Source organism: Schistocerca serialis, chromosome 7, assembly GCF_023864345.2.
Source record: "Schistocerca serialis cubense isolate TAMUIC-IGC-003099 chromosome 7, iqSchSeri2.2, whole genome shotgun sequence".
NCBI lineage: Eukaryota > Metazoa > Arthropoda > Insecta > Orthoptera > Acrididae > Schistocerca > Schistocerca serialis.
The window spans coordinates 105948994-105964261 of record NC_064644.1 but is presented as its reverse complement, the minus strand read 5'-3'; the positions used below and the strand labels follow the sequence as shown (position 1 = coordinate 105964261).

Genomic DNA, 15268 nt, shown 5'->3' with positions numbered 1-15268 from the left:
GTTAAACCTAACTAACCTAAGGACATCACAAACATCCATGCCCGAGGCAGGATTCGAACCTGCGACCGTAGCGGTCCTGCAGTTCCAGACTGCAGCGCCTTTAACCGCACGGCCACTTCGGCCGGCAACTATTCTCAACGGTCCTAACAAAATGAAGGCTTTCAAGACTGGTGTTTACTTCCAGACTGACAATCCGTGGTCTACGGATACGAGGGGCGTTCAGTAGGTGATAAAACACCCTTTTTGCCTGAAAGCAGGTTGGTATGTTATTCCCACTCTTTTGGCTACAAGTCCCAGTTTTTCAACATAATCGCCGCCAAATGCGACGGCCTCACGCCACGTTACTGGAAGACCGCATCGTACCATTCTATCGGCCGACGTCGGAGCCAGCCTCTTGCTGCATCAATAACCTCCCCCATCACCCAAATCCTACTTCTCGCGGAGTGCATCCTTCGTTGGGGCAAATAGATGGAAGTCGTAAGGTGCAAGATCCGGGCTGTAGAGTCAATGAAATGAAATGTCGTGTGGCTAGGGCCTCCCGTCGGGTAGACCGTTCGCCTGGTGCAGGTCTTTCGATTTGCCGCCACTTCAGCGACCTGCGCGTCGATAGGGATGAAATGATAATGATTAGGACGACACGACACCCAGTCCCTGAGCGGAGAAAATCTCCGACCCAGCCGGGAATCGAACTCGGGCCCTTAGGGTTGACAGTCTGTCACGCTGACCACTCAGCTACCGGGGGCGGACTGTAGAGTGAATGAGAAAGAACACTTCAATGAATTTTTGTGAGCTCCTCTAGAGTGCGCAGACTTGTGTGAGGCCTGGGGTTGTCATAAAGAAGGAGAAATTCGACTGCATTTTTGGGGCGACGAACACGCTAAAGCTGTTTCTTCCGTTCCCTGTAGATAGTACAGTACACTTTAGAGTTGATGGTTTCAGCGCGTGGGAGGACCTCAAAGTAAATAACCCCTTCAGAGACCCAGAAGGCCGGCCGCGGTGGCCGAGCGGTTCTAGGCGCTCCAGTCCGGAACGGTCGCAGGTTCGAAGCCTGCCTCGGCCATGGATTTTGGTGATGTCCTTAGGTTAGTTAGAGTTAGGTAGTTCTAAGTCTAGGGAACTGATGACCTCAGATTTTAAGTCCCATAGTGCTTAGAGCCATTTGAACCATTTGAGCCTCCTCCAATGACTCACGGTGCCTTTCTTCAGTGCCAGGACTCCATAAACATTCTGCAAGCGTCTATGACCGAGCGAGGCGGCTCAGTGGTGAGCACATTGGACTCGCCTTACGGACGACGACGATTCAAACCCGCGTCCAACCCTCTTGCCTTAGAATTAGTTTTAATACGTTCAGATGCTGTCGGGCGTTGATATATATCAACGGGGACAGGAGAAAATGTGCCTCGACCGGGACTCGAACCCGGGATCTCCTGCTTTCATGGCAGACGCTCTATCCGTCTGAGCCACCGAGGGCACAGAGGATAGTGCGACTGCAGGGGCTATGTCGCGCACGCCTCCCGTGAGACCCACATTCACACCTTGTATGTCTACACACTACATTCGTAATGTCCGACCCCAACAGACTCATTACTCGTGGAAGACATTCTTACCAAGTTCCGTAAGAGTTCGGGGAATGTGCGTGCATCCCCACAGGAGGAGGGGGTCATGGCCGGTATTGCCAGAACGAAATAGTTATATATGGATATGATGTCTGTTCTTTCGGACATTCCTCTTGATTTAGGTTTTCCGTGATTCCCTAAACAGGTTCAGGCTAATGCCGGGGCGGTTTTTGATAGGGCACGAGGGACTTCCAACTTCACTCTTCCCTAATCCGATGGGAAGGATAACATCGCTGTTTCGCCTTTCCCTCCAAATCAACCGACCAACGAACCAACCAAGCGCTTATGAATGTCTGCGATGCTCTGGCTTTTCTCCAAAAGAAACTCAATGACAGCTCTCTGCTTGGAACGCACCTTCGTTGCAGACGCCATTTTGAAGGCTATGCATAGCGGCGCCGCCACGTAACGAAACTTTGTGAAACTGTAAGGGCTCAGCCGGCCGTAGTGGCCGAGCGGTTCCAGGCGCTTCAGTCTGGAACCGCGCGACCGCTACGGTCGCAGGTTCGAATCCTGCCTCGGGCATGGATGTGTGTGATGTCCTTAGGTTAGTTAGGTTTAAGTAGTTCTTGGTTCTAGGGGACTGATGACCTTAGATGTTAAGTGCCATAGCGCTCAGAGCCATTTGAACCATTTTTGTAAGGGCTGAAGCGGAAATATTTCACGATGTTCCACAACAAATTCTGTATTTTTTCAACAAAAATTGGCCCGAAAAGTGCATTGCCATATTTATTGAGCGCCCCTCGTAATATCAAGTAGGAAACATTTCTTAATTTTCTGCAGAATTATGTTTATTTGGTCAGAAACCTGCTTTCGGCATCTTAGGTCATCTTTAGATGACAAGTAAATGTCGTCAACATACACAAAATCACTTGCGACTGACACAGACGTTATTATTACGTGAGATACAGAAGTTAAAAAAAAGTGTTGACATGTAGACCACTTATATAGCAAGTATTACTTTTTTCTGTCATGCAGACGTAGTTACATTAATAAAAAAAAGGATACAAACACTTTTATGATGAGATACATTCAGTGCTTTGGCTCATCAGTGTATACATTGAAACTACATTGTCCAGTGACAGTGATGTCATCACCTGTCAAAAGCCTGAACAACCACCTTTTGCGGTGCGAACCGATGCGACATGAGCACGAAGTGAGATTCTGGAAGTATCGACAGGGATGTGGAGCCATGGCGACTCCGGTGACATGACGAGCTGCGCTGGGTTACTCGCTTAACGATCCATAAAAATTCATGGCGCGGACATCCCGATCGAAGTCGTCCCACAGATACTCGTTTTGGGTTTAAATCTGGAGAGTTTGGTGGCCAGGGGAGTACTTTAAACTATACTGATGATCATTAATTAAGGATAATGCTGGTACATGGTTAAACAACGATCTGGTGGGCGGTTTGCGGGTTTAAATCACATTTTGCACCGTTGCATTTGACCTGCGATCGTCGCACGGTGGCGCTGGCAGCAGTCAGTATACGCAGAGGTGTGTTGGTGCATGTCACAGTACAGTGCGGCGAGTAAGCGAGCAGAAGTTTTCAGACGTGCTAATGGTGACTGTGTGTTGAAAAGGCTGGAAGATCACATATTGATGACGTTGTGAGGGGTAGAATACTAGCGATTCTGGAGGCTGATCAAACACAGCAGGTCGTAGCACGGGTCCTCCGTGTGCCACAAAGTGTGATCTCAAGATTATGGCAACGATTCCAGCAGACAGGAAACGTGTCCAGGCGCTACAGTACGGGACGTCCACAGTGTACAACACCACAAGAAGACCGATTCTCACCATCAGTGCCCGCAGACAGCCACGGGGTACTGCAGGTAGCCTTGCTTGGGACCTTACCGCAGCCACTGGAACAGTTGTCTCCAGACACAGTGTCTACAGACGACTGAACAGACCCGGTTTAATCACCCGGAGACCTGCAAGGAGCATTCCATTGACCCCTGGTCACAGGAGAGCCCGTAAAGCCTGGTGTCAAAAACACAGTATATGGTAACTGGAACAGTGTTCACGGACGAGTCCAGGTATAGTCTGAACAGTGATTCTCGGTGGGTTTTCATCTGACGTGAACCAGGAACCAGATACCAACCGCTTAATGTCCTTGAAAGGGACCTGTATGGAGGTCGTGGTTTGATGTCGTGGGGTGGGATTATGATTGGTGCACGTACACCCCTGCATGTCTTTGATAAAGTAACTGTAACAGGTCAGGTGTATCGGGACGTCATTTTGCACCAGTATGTCCGCCTTTTCAGGGGTGCAGTGGGTCCCACCATCCTCCTGACGGATGATAACGCACGGCCCCACCGAGGTGCCATCGTGTAGGAGTACCTTGAAACAGCAGATATCAGGCGAATGGAGTGGCCTCCCTGTTCTCCAGACCTAAATCCCATCAAGCATGTCTGGGACGCTCTCGGTCGACGTATCGTTGCAAGACTTCAAACCGCTAGGACACTTCAGCAGCTCCGACAGGCACTGGTGCAAGAATGGGAGGCTATACCCAAGCAGCTGCTCGACCACCTGATCCAGAGTATGCCAACCCGTTGTGCGGCCTGTGTACGTGTTCGTGGTGTTCATATGCCATACTGATGTCGGGGTACATGGGCAGGAAACAGTGGCGTTTTGTAGCAAATGTGTTTCGGGACGGTTTCTCAACTTATTACCAATGCCGTGGACTTATAGATTTGTGTCGTGTGTGTTCCCTATGTGCCTATGCTATTAGCGCCAGTTTTGTGTAATGCCACGTTATGTGGCACCACATTCTGCAATTATCCTTAATTTATGAGCATGAGCGTAATTCCTGGCGCTCTTCGAACCACGCACATACACTGCGAGCTGTGTGGCACGTTGCATTATACTGCTGGTAGATGTTACCGTGCTGAGGATAAACAAACTGTATGCAGGTGTGCACAAGGTCACCAGTGATGGAAGCACACTTGCGTTGACCCATCGTGCCTTCCAGAAAGATGAGATCGCTTAGGGAATGCCCTCCGGCTTGCAAACTTTCGGTGATTATTGTTGCGTGTTTGCTTTCATACGTTTCACGCCATATATAAATTATATGGTAACGGTCATCTGACTGATGAAGCATAAAACGTGATTCATCTGAAAAATCAACTTGCCGCTACTCAGTAAACGTTCAGTTGCAGTACTGGCCTGCAAATTCCAGTCTTCATCGCCGATGAACAGCAGTCAGCATGGATACAGAGACAAGACACCTGCTGCGAAAGCACGCTGTAGGAACGTTCGCTGAACAGTCGTAGAGGAGACACTGCTGGTAGCCCCTGGGTTCATCTATTCGCCGGTACACATCTCTGCGGCCGTCGTTCACCCCTGTCTTCTATTCCTCGTGGTGCAAATTTGCCATCCATTGCATATACACTCCTGGAAATGGAAAAAAGAACACATTGACACCGGTGTGTCAGACCCACCATACTTGCTCCGGACACTGCGAGAGGGCTGTACAAGCAATGATCACACGCACGGCACAGCGGACACACCAAGAACCGCGGTGTTGGCCGTCGGATGGCGCTAGCTGCGCAGCATTTGTGCACCGCCACCGTCAGTGTCAGCCAGTTTGCCGTGGCATACGGAGCTCCATCGCAGTCTTTAACACTGGTAGCATGCCGCGATAGCGTGGACGTGAACCGTATGTGCAGTTGACGGACTTTGAGCGAGGGCGTATAGTGGGCATGCGGGAGGCCGGGTGTACGTACCGCCGAATTGCTCAACACGTGGGGCGTGAGGTCTCCACAGTACATCGATGTTGTCGCCAGTGGTCGGCGGAAGGTGCACGTGCCCGTCGACCTGGGACTGGACCGCAGCGACGCACGGATGCACGCCAAGACCGTAGGATCCTACGCAGTGCCGTAGGGGACCGCGCCGCCACTTCCCAGCAAATTAGGGACACTGTTGCTCCTGGGGTATCGGCGAGGACCATTCGCAACCGTCTCCATGAAGCTGGGCTACGGTCCCGCACACCGTTAGGCCGTCTTCCGCTCACGCCCCAACATCGTGCAGCCCGCCTCCAGTGGTGTCGCGACAGGCGTGAATGGAGGGACGAATGGAGACGTGTCGTCTTCAGCGATGAGAGTCGCTTCTGCCTTGGTGCTAATGATGGTCGTATGCGTGTTTGGTGCCGTGCAGGTGAGCGCCACAATCAGGACTGCATACGACCGAGGCACACAGAGCCAACACCCGGCATCATGGTGTGGGGAGCGATCTCCTACACTGGCCGTACACCACTGGTGATCGTCGAGGGGACACTGAATAGTGCACGGTACATCCAAACCGTCATCGAACCCATCGTTCTACCATTGCTAGACCGGCAAGGGAACTTGCTGTTCCAACAGGACAATGCACGTCCGCATGTATCCCGTGCCACCCAACGTGCTCTAGAAGGTGTAAGTCAACTACCCTGGCCAGCAAGATCTCCGGATCTGTCCCCCATTGAGCATGTTTGGGACTGGATGAAGCGTCGTCTCACGCGGTCTGCACGTCCAGCACGAACGCTGGTCCAACTGAGGCGCCAGGTGGAAATGGCATGGCAAGCCGTTCCACAGGACTACATCCAGCATCTCTACGATCGTCTCCATGGGAGAATAGCAGCCTGCATTGCTGCGAAAGGTGGATATACACTGTACTAGTGCCGACATTGTGCATGCTCTGTTGCCTGTGTCTATGTGCCTGTGGTTCTGTCAGTGTGATCATGTGATGTATCTGACCCCAGGAATGTGTCAATAAAGTTTCCCCTTCCTGGGACAATGAATTCACGGTGTTCGTATTTCAATTTCCAGGAGTGTACATTAACCAAGGCGGCTCGCGAACGGTTGACGAAATTGGCCGTTTCAGAAACGTTGTCATCCTTGGCTCGAAGCCCAATGATCATGCCCACATTTTGGGGTCAGCTACATTACATTGACTGCGCTGGTTTCCGCGTTCCCCCCCAAGCCCCGATCATGCCCTTCTGGAGTCAGATAGATTGCTCCGTTTCCGAATTACATCGACTGTGCTGTTTTCCGCGTCCCCGCCCCCTCCCATCCTCCCAACCAAGCAGACTATCGTACTTCTAGGTGGTACGCGATTCAAACGACTGCAAGAACAGCACGAAAACCGCCTTACATAGCAAATGTTTACTCTACAATTTCTCGTCGGACCTACGAAATAGTTCTGTCAGTGAATTTGTCTCTTACAGATCTGCTACACTGGCGTATGAAATTACCATAGTTTCATTTGGAATAACAAATGTGAGTCATGTATCTCAGCGATTAATGAAATTTCGAAAAGGCTTACGTCTTTTCTTCATGGGCCCTTGGTCATTATTCACCCAGTATATGCCAGTACAATGAAATTGATGAAAGAGAAATACTGCCGTATGAGAGCATTAAAATGATTCAGTGGCGACAAGTGAAAATCAGTGGTCGACCAGGTTTCGCACCGGGATTTCCTGCTTTATGTGAGTCGTCACTTTATAACTGCTTCGACTACCCGGGTAAGCCCCTTCGGTTCAGCCCAAATTCCTAACCTATCGCACTCTACTTCCTTAGCACCTCCTTGCTCGCAGGGTGCATCCACACGGAATATATCATGAAATGCGTCAAGGCGTACATATTACTGTCCTATCTGCGATGATTCCCGCAAGAGGGCGGACCTAGTGCGCAGCTCCACTGAAGGTGTCATGAAATGCCGTCAAGGCGTAGATATTACTGTTATATTTATGGTGTCTGTTCTTTCTTACAATGAATGATTTCAATGCTGGTATTTTCTTCCGGGATGACAGGCAGTGATCGATGTAAAAAACTATTCACTGTTGTTTCTCCCCATTTACGGGGAGATAAATCGGCAACTGCATCGAAAGTTTAAAGAGGACCTTGAAATACTAGCGGTATTTTGAGCTGTGAACAGGGCACCAGCATTCGCCACAAGATGACACATGCTTATTAATCTCTGGTCTGTGGTACCATCCTCGATTAGAACGATCAATTACTTGCCCAAAGATTTTAACTTAGGTCTTAGTAATTCTTTCCCCTGAGATCACAGAAGTTAAGCGCTGTCGGACGTGGTCGGCACGTAGATGGGATACCATCCGGGCCGCCATGCGCTGTTGCCATTTTTCGGGGTACACTCAGCCTCGTGATGCCAATTGAGGAGCTACTCGACCGAATAGTAGCGGCTTCGGTCAAAAATACCATCATTACGGCCGGGAGAGCGGTGTGCTGCCCCACGCCCCTCCTATCCGCATCCTCCTTGAGGATGACACGACGGTCGGATGGTCCCGTTGGGCCACTTATGGCCTGTAGACGGAGTGGTTTCTTAGTAATTCTTAACAATAAAGAACAACCGCCTTCAGACACAAATCTTGACTTTATTAAATGCACGATGCATTTCGAGCCATGGGGGCTGGCTGGCCTTCAGGTACTTTGACAGTCTATGTCAACTTTACATTTCGTTTAATTCTGGGGTGTTTCTAGTAGCAGATGTATAGTCCTCACAAAACATTTTGACATAGCATATTTTCGAACACAATGTAGGCTTTCAAAGCACCTGACGTTGAGCCCCTAGGGCTCGAAATGCATTGTGCATTTCAATGAAATCAAGATGTGTGGCTGAAGGCGGTTGTTCTTCATTATTTCGAAAGTAATAGAGTCACGGAAGAAACGTCACAAGCAATGGATAAAATTAAGTTAAACTTAGTACTTCAACTATACTTGGCAGTCCACCAACATATCAGCACAATGATTACAGACGGTCATCCAGAGATGACAGAGAACAGGGTGTAACTAAAGGCCTCGTCAGCAACTAGGTGAGGAAATAGTCTACTGTAAAGATGTGCTACACGCTTCTTTGCGATGCAAGCAGCGCTGCGCTATGAACGTTCCGTGTTGGACTTTGTCCAAGTGGTTGGCATTTACCCATTGTCATCCTTCTTCTTGAATACAGCCTCAGGCGTTATATTATTCATGAGATTCGCAAATTTGCCGAGATTCTCCGTTTCCCCTGGGGACTGGCTGGCGACCGGGTATTAACAATTTTGGTTTCCGAAGCGAGCGCCGCTCTCGCGTAACGCATTTACAGGCAATGCACGGCACCATGAAGTCCTCACGCCCAAACTACACGCGTATTCCCACGGGTTTAAATGAATATCAATCCGCGCTAATAAAACATTCATGAGTTATTATCGGATATTAATAATAGTCGAAAATATCACAGCTGCCCAACGTGTCCAGCTGCGTCTCAAATCAATGCCGCGCGTGCGCGTACCAGGTGCATTACAAATACGGTTCCGCGAACGCGACTCTCAGCCGGGCAGAAGTAGGAACTAACTTGATCACATTATTCCACATTCCAGTGCGTTGTGACATTCCCCACCAGTCCAGACCCTTTTTTAGGCACATGTCGACGTATACCTTGTAAACACGAAAAATGCAGGAATATCTGCTTGCACATTGATTGAAAATGTTCATCACTGATATTTGAACGGATCGGTGGAAAACGTGTTAACGCACTAGAGCACTATTTTGAGTATTTGCGTGTTATATGTTTGGTCAAATCTATAAATTGTTAACCACAATGGACTTACCTGTAACTTTTTATACGAGTTTTTACACTATTTACAGTAGTAGTAGTAGTAGTAGTAGTAGTAGCTTTATTCATCCGTCGATCCGTTTTTACAAGGATGTAGGACATGTCAAAGTATTTACAAATTTAGATCAATTTAAAATAGGCTAATTCATATACACATATACACTCCTGGAAATGGAAAAAAGAACACATTGACACCGGTGTGTCAGACCCACCATACTTGCTCCGGACACTGCGAGAGGGCTGTACAAGCAATGATCACACACACGGCACAGCGGACACACCAGGAACCGCGGTGTTGGCCGTCGAATGGCGCTAGCTGCGCAGCATTTGTGCACCGCCGCCGTCAGTGTCAGCCAGTTTGCCGTGGCATACGGAGCTCCATCGCAGCCTTTAACACTGGTAGCATGCCGCGACAGCGTGGACGTGAACCGTACGTGCAGTTGACGGACTTTGAGCGAGGGCGTATAGTGGGCATGCGGGAGGCCGGGTGTACGTACCGCCGAATTGCTCAACACGTGGGGCGTGAGGTCTCCACAGTACATCTATGTTGTCGCCAGTGGTCGGCGGAAGGTGCACGTGCCCGTCGACCTGGGACCGGACCGCAGCGACGCACGGATGCACGCCAAGACCGTAGGATCCTACGCAGTGCTGTAGGGGACCGCACCGCCACTTGCCAGCAAATTAGGGACACTGTTGCTCCTGGGGTATCGGCGAGGACCATTCGCAACCGTCTCCATGAAGCTGGGCTACGGTCCCGCACACCGTTAGGCCGTCTTCCGCTCACGCCCCAACATCGTGCAGCCCGCCTCCAGTGGTGTCGCGACAGGCGTGAATGGAGGGACGAATGGAGACGTGTCGTCTTCTGCTTCTGCCTTGGTGCCAATGATGGTCGTATGCGTGTTTGGCGCCGTGCAGGTGAGCGCCACAATCAGGACTGCATACGACCGAGGCACACAGGGCCAACACCCGGCATCATGGTGTGGGGAGCGATCTCCTACACTGGCCGTACACCACTGGTGATCGTCGAGGGGACATTGAATAGTGCAAGGTACATCCAAACCGTCATCGAACCCATCGTTCTACCATTCCTAGACCGGCAAGGGAACTTGCTGTTCCAACAGGACAATGCACGCCCGCATGTATCCCGTGCCACCCAACGAGCTCTAGAAGGTGTAAGTCAACTACCCTGGCCAGCAAGATCTCCGGATCTGTCCCCCATTGAGCATGTTTGGGACTGGATGAAGCGTCGTCTCACGCGGTCTGCACGTCCAGCACGAACGCTGGTCCAACTGAGGCGCCAGGTGGAAATGGCATGGCAAGCCGTTCCACAGGACTACATCCAGCATCTCTACGATCGTCTCCATGGGAGAATAGCACCCTGCATTGCTGCGAAAGGTGGATATACACTGTACTAGTGCCGACATTGTGCATGCTCTGTTGCCTGTGTCTATGTGCCTGTGGTTCTGTCAGTGTGATCATGTGATGTATCTGACCCCAGGAATGTGTCAATAAAGTTTCCCCTTCCTGGGACAATGAATTCACGGTGTTCTTATTTCAATTTCCAGGAGTGTATTTACAGACTTCTAGTTAGAGGCAATCATTAGACTCACTCCTGGTATACGATACTCTTTTTTTACAGATAACTTATTAAAGACTGTAATGCCACATTCTTCACTCATATCTTACTGTCAGTCACTGCACACACTATACACACATTGTTTCATAACACTTTACTCACTACACACACACACACACACACACACACACACACACACACACACTGGTGATCTCTGGACCATTTTCTGTACCGCAACTTCCCATTTGCTATCCTGAAAAACTGAGTCAGCATCTCTCCAGCTATGTAATCTGTTAAATAGGTACACAGATTGTTAGTACGTCCTAGAATATTGATTACTTGTAACATCGTCCCTACTACTGTCGGCTAGCGCTATCTCTATCAAAAAGTACCTGGAAAAGTTGTGAGAACAGCTATATAGTTCATACTACCTTACATCGGACAGTAGTATATCAGATTCTCAAAATTTAAGAGGGAAAAAATATATTACAGTAACAGTCTTCAATATTCACAAAGTAACAACATCAGGTTTTCTGTAGTGGCTAAATAAATAAATAAATAAACAAATAAACAAATAAACAAAGCTTTTCCATACATTTCTGTCCATTATCTTTTTCATTATGAAACAGAACACTGGAGACTCAAAACTCCTTGCATACTATAACTTACCTTGATATGTTGTGTAAGTAGGCTGTTTATGTTTTCTCTATGTAAGTAGGCTGTTTATGTTTTCTCTATGTAAGTAGGCTGTTTATGTTTTCTCTATGTAAGTAGGCTGTTTAGGTTTTTTATTGGTAACGCCACCTCTGTATGAAAATCACTGGCTGTGTTGTGTGCAGTCTGTGGCTAGTTTGCATTGTTGTCTGCCATTGTAGTGTTGGGCAGCGGCAGCTGGATGTGAACAGCGCGTAGCGTTGCGCAGTTGGAGGTGAGCCGCCAGCAGTGGTGGATGTGGGGAGAGAGATGGCTGAGGTTTCTAATTTGTCATGAACTGATATATATATTATGACTTGTGATGATATTAAGGTAAATACATTGTTTGTTCTCTATTAATATCTTTCATTTGCTAACTATCCCTATCAGTAGTTAGTGCCTTTAGTAGTTTGAATCTTTTATTTAGCTGGCAGTAGTGGCGCTCGCTGTATTGCAGTAGCTTGAGCAGCGGAGATTTTTGTGAGGTAAGTGATTTGCGAAAGGTATAGTTTAACGTTAGTCAGGGCCATTCTTTAGTAGGGAATTTTGAAAGTCAGATTGCGTTGCGCTAAAAACATTGTGTGTCAGGTTAAGCACAGTCCCGTGCATAATTGTTCAAAGGGGACGTTTCATATGTCGACCCTTAGCCTAGGATACCTCACTGGAATCTTCTGATTTTTTCTTGTAGTTTGTGTAATTAGTGTAGATTTTGTTTATTGCTAGCGCGTAATTGTAGAGAGAATCTCCTTTGTAGTTTAGCCTTTCATTGTTGTACAGTAAAACAGTTGTGGCATGCATGTAGATTTGCACCAAGTATTTCGCAGCTGCGCTGGCAATTAAGTAGACATTATTTCCATTGCTATGTTATTTTATTTTGCTCTTCAAATTGTGTTTTTCTGTGTTATCGTGTGAAATATTGTGACAATTATGGCGTGTGAAAAACGTAACACTAGGCTCCAAAGTAAACTGAGAAATGACAGTGAAGACGAAGGCAGTGTGTTAGCGCCGCAGAGTAATGAATTAACTAATGTTCAAAGTAGTAATTTGGTAACTGTTCATAGGGAAATGGAGCAGGCGGCAAACAATGGCACGGACAGTGAAACAATTAGTGAAAAGGGAAGCATTATCGATCGATCGGTCGGCAACAGCTCGCCTCAGGAATCCGAAATGACAGGACACAATTTCGCAAATACTGTAGATTCAGGTTTTGGGTTATCACCGTTTTCTCAAATAAGTCAAGACACATTTTCTGCTTGTCAAAACGTGAATGTTGTCGGTGCAAATGCACTGCCGAAAAGCGTAGAGAAACAGATTCCAGACACTAATACATTATTATTGCAATTAATGCAACAAATGGAACAAAATCAGAGACAAACACAGCAAAAGCTTGAAAAGTTAGACACAATGGAACAAAATCAGAGACAAACACAGCAAAAGCTTCAAAAGTTAGACACAATGGAACAAAATCTTCAAAAGTTAGACACTACACTTGAACAAACACGTGAAGATTTAACCACTGAGTTACATAACATTGAATCGAAATGTCAAAAAGTCTGTAATGACGTAAAAACACAAATTTGTGAGCATTTTCAACCTATTTTTTCGCGGCATGAAAATGCATTACAGAATCACGAAGCAGCCATAAAAGAACTGCAAACCATTGTTCATGAAAATCATGAGACCTTGTGGGCTAAAATTGACTCAGTTGCATCTACCGATTCGGTTACGCAACTTGCAAAAACTCAGGAAAACTTAAAGGACACAGTAGATACTCTGAAACTTGGTTCAGAAAAACACACTGAGGAAATGTGTTCACTATCGGAGAAAGTAGCCGAACTTTCGGATCAGGTCACTAACTTATCTACAAAGGTAGATGATGATCTGAATGACACAAGACCTGTAGCCTTCACTGACACTGAAGAGTGCGAACAAATTAGGAAATTCAAACAAAATCAGAATCAGATTAATACGCAACACCAAAGAGAAATCCGGGAAGTACAAGATCAGCTGACACAGTTAATACAAGAATTACGCATTTCAGAGGATACTCGTGCCCCAACTTGGGAAGAGGGACTTAGAAACACGGAAAAGCCGCAAAATAATAACACAGGGCATTTCGGAAGTTATGAAAGAAATGGGCAATGTGCACCGAATTTTGAGATGGAACGGCCGACACGACCTAACAATGACCGATATGCGACTCGCCGACATGATGATTTTGACTATAAGCTGTTCATTACTACACGTAAATTCAAAACATTTAAGAATTCTGGCAACGACATTCATCCACAAGCATGGCTCCATCAATTCTCTCATTGTTTTCCTCCCAACTGGTCGTTGGAACACAGATTAGAATTTATGTGTGGCTACTTAGAGAATGAACCAGCTGTAAGAATGCGATCGGTCATTCACGATTGCCACAGTGAAGGAGAATTTTACCATGCCTTCCTCTCAGCGTATTGGTCTCAAGCCACACAAGACCGCGTAAAACATGGTATCATAATGATGAAACATTTCGAACAATCTGAATTCTCCAGTCTTGTGAAATATTTTGAAGACATGTTGCACAAGAATCAGTACCTGTCAAACCCATACAGCCCCTCAGAACTCATCCGCATTTGCTTAATCAAATTACCTGAACATTTACGACATATTATTTTAGCAGGACGTTGCAAAGACGACATTGACGCTTTTCAGGGACTGTTACAAGAATTAGAAATTGACACTGACAATCGCGGAACGCGAAACCAGGAACACAACAATTACAGGTCACATCCGTCGCAAATCCGCGATGAAAGAAGTAATAACTGGACACGACAAGGCTATTCTCACAACACAAATCGTGACCAAAATAGACACCACCCGTATGACAACCGTTGGCAGAGTAGTAATAACTACAGGGAAAGATCACCTCTCCGTGGTAATGACTATCACAGAGACAATCAGAGAAACAGACAATATGGGAACCAAAACAATTATTATCAGGGGAGACAGAATAACTTTAGACGCAACGGTCCAGCGCGCAGTTTCGATTCAGGGAGAAATTCTCCACCACGTGACCGACAAGAAAGAAACTATGGCATCTACCGACATGACGACAGACGATATGATCGTAACGATAGACCTGAACTGCATCAGAACTGGCGGGATTCAAACAGAGCAGGGCCCTCTCGTCACGGTGAATTTGTAGAAGTTAGGTCTCCTAATCCCAATAACGACGCGCGCCAACAAAGAGACAGACAATGACTCGCACCGCAGGCAGCCGCGTGCGCCGGCTGGCTCAGAGAAAAATAACAAAGACGCGAACCTTGAGAAAAGATTTAGCATTCCTTACCGACGTGTAAAACATGACAATTGCTTTGCAGTTGAAAGTCTGCGTACTAGGAAGAGTAAAGGTTTACACCACATTTCTCATGTAAAACCATTTATTGACAGATAATCTGCCTTTTAACTTTGTCTTTGCCATAAAACGTTTCACTTCACGTTACTAGTATGCTTTAGAAACTGTTACCATGCAACAATGTTTGAAGTTAAATATCCAATCAAGAACCAAGAGAACTTATTTAAACAGAAATGACGAATGCATTGTTATAGTAAACAGACGTCACAGTGTTATTGTGTGTGTACATTCTTGCTTGTTTGTTGCACGATTACGTAACGACTATAAGGCTCACATACTTAGAACATTTACCAGTACTGCTAATGAGATTTTAATGCAACATTTTGGTTTATTTGAAAATACATTCTGAATTTAAAGTGCTTTCTGAGAGATACCAGATGACACAGAGGTTAG

The 15268-nt window shown here is 47.1% G+C and overlaps 1 non-coding gene across 1 annotated transcript; it reads right to left on the bottom strand.

Moving 5' to 3' along the window:
- Window positions 1-1396: 1396 nt before the first annotated feature.
- On the bottom strand, window positions 1397-1471 carry Trnas-uga (transfer RNA serine (anticodon UGA)). Its single transcript has one exon. It is a non-coding gene; the product is annotated as a tRNA-Ser (tRNA).
- Window positions 1472-15268: the final 13797 nt, after the last annotated feature.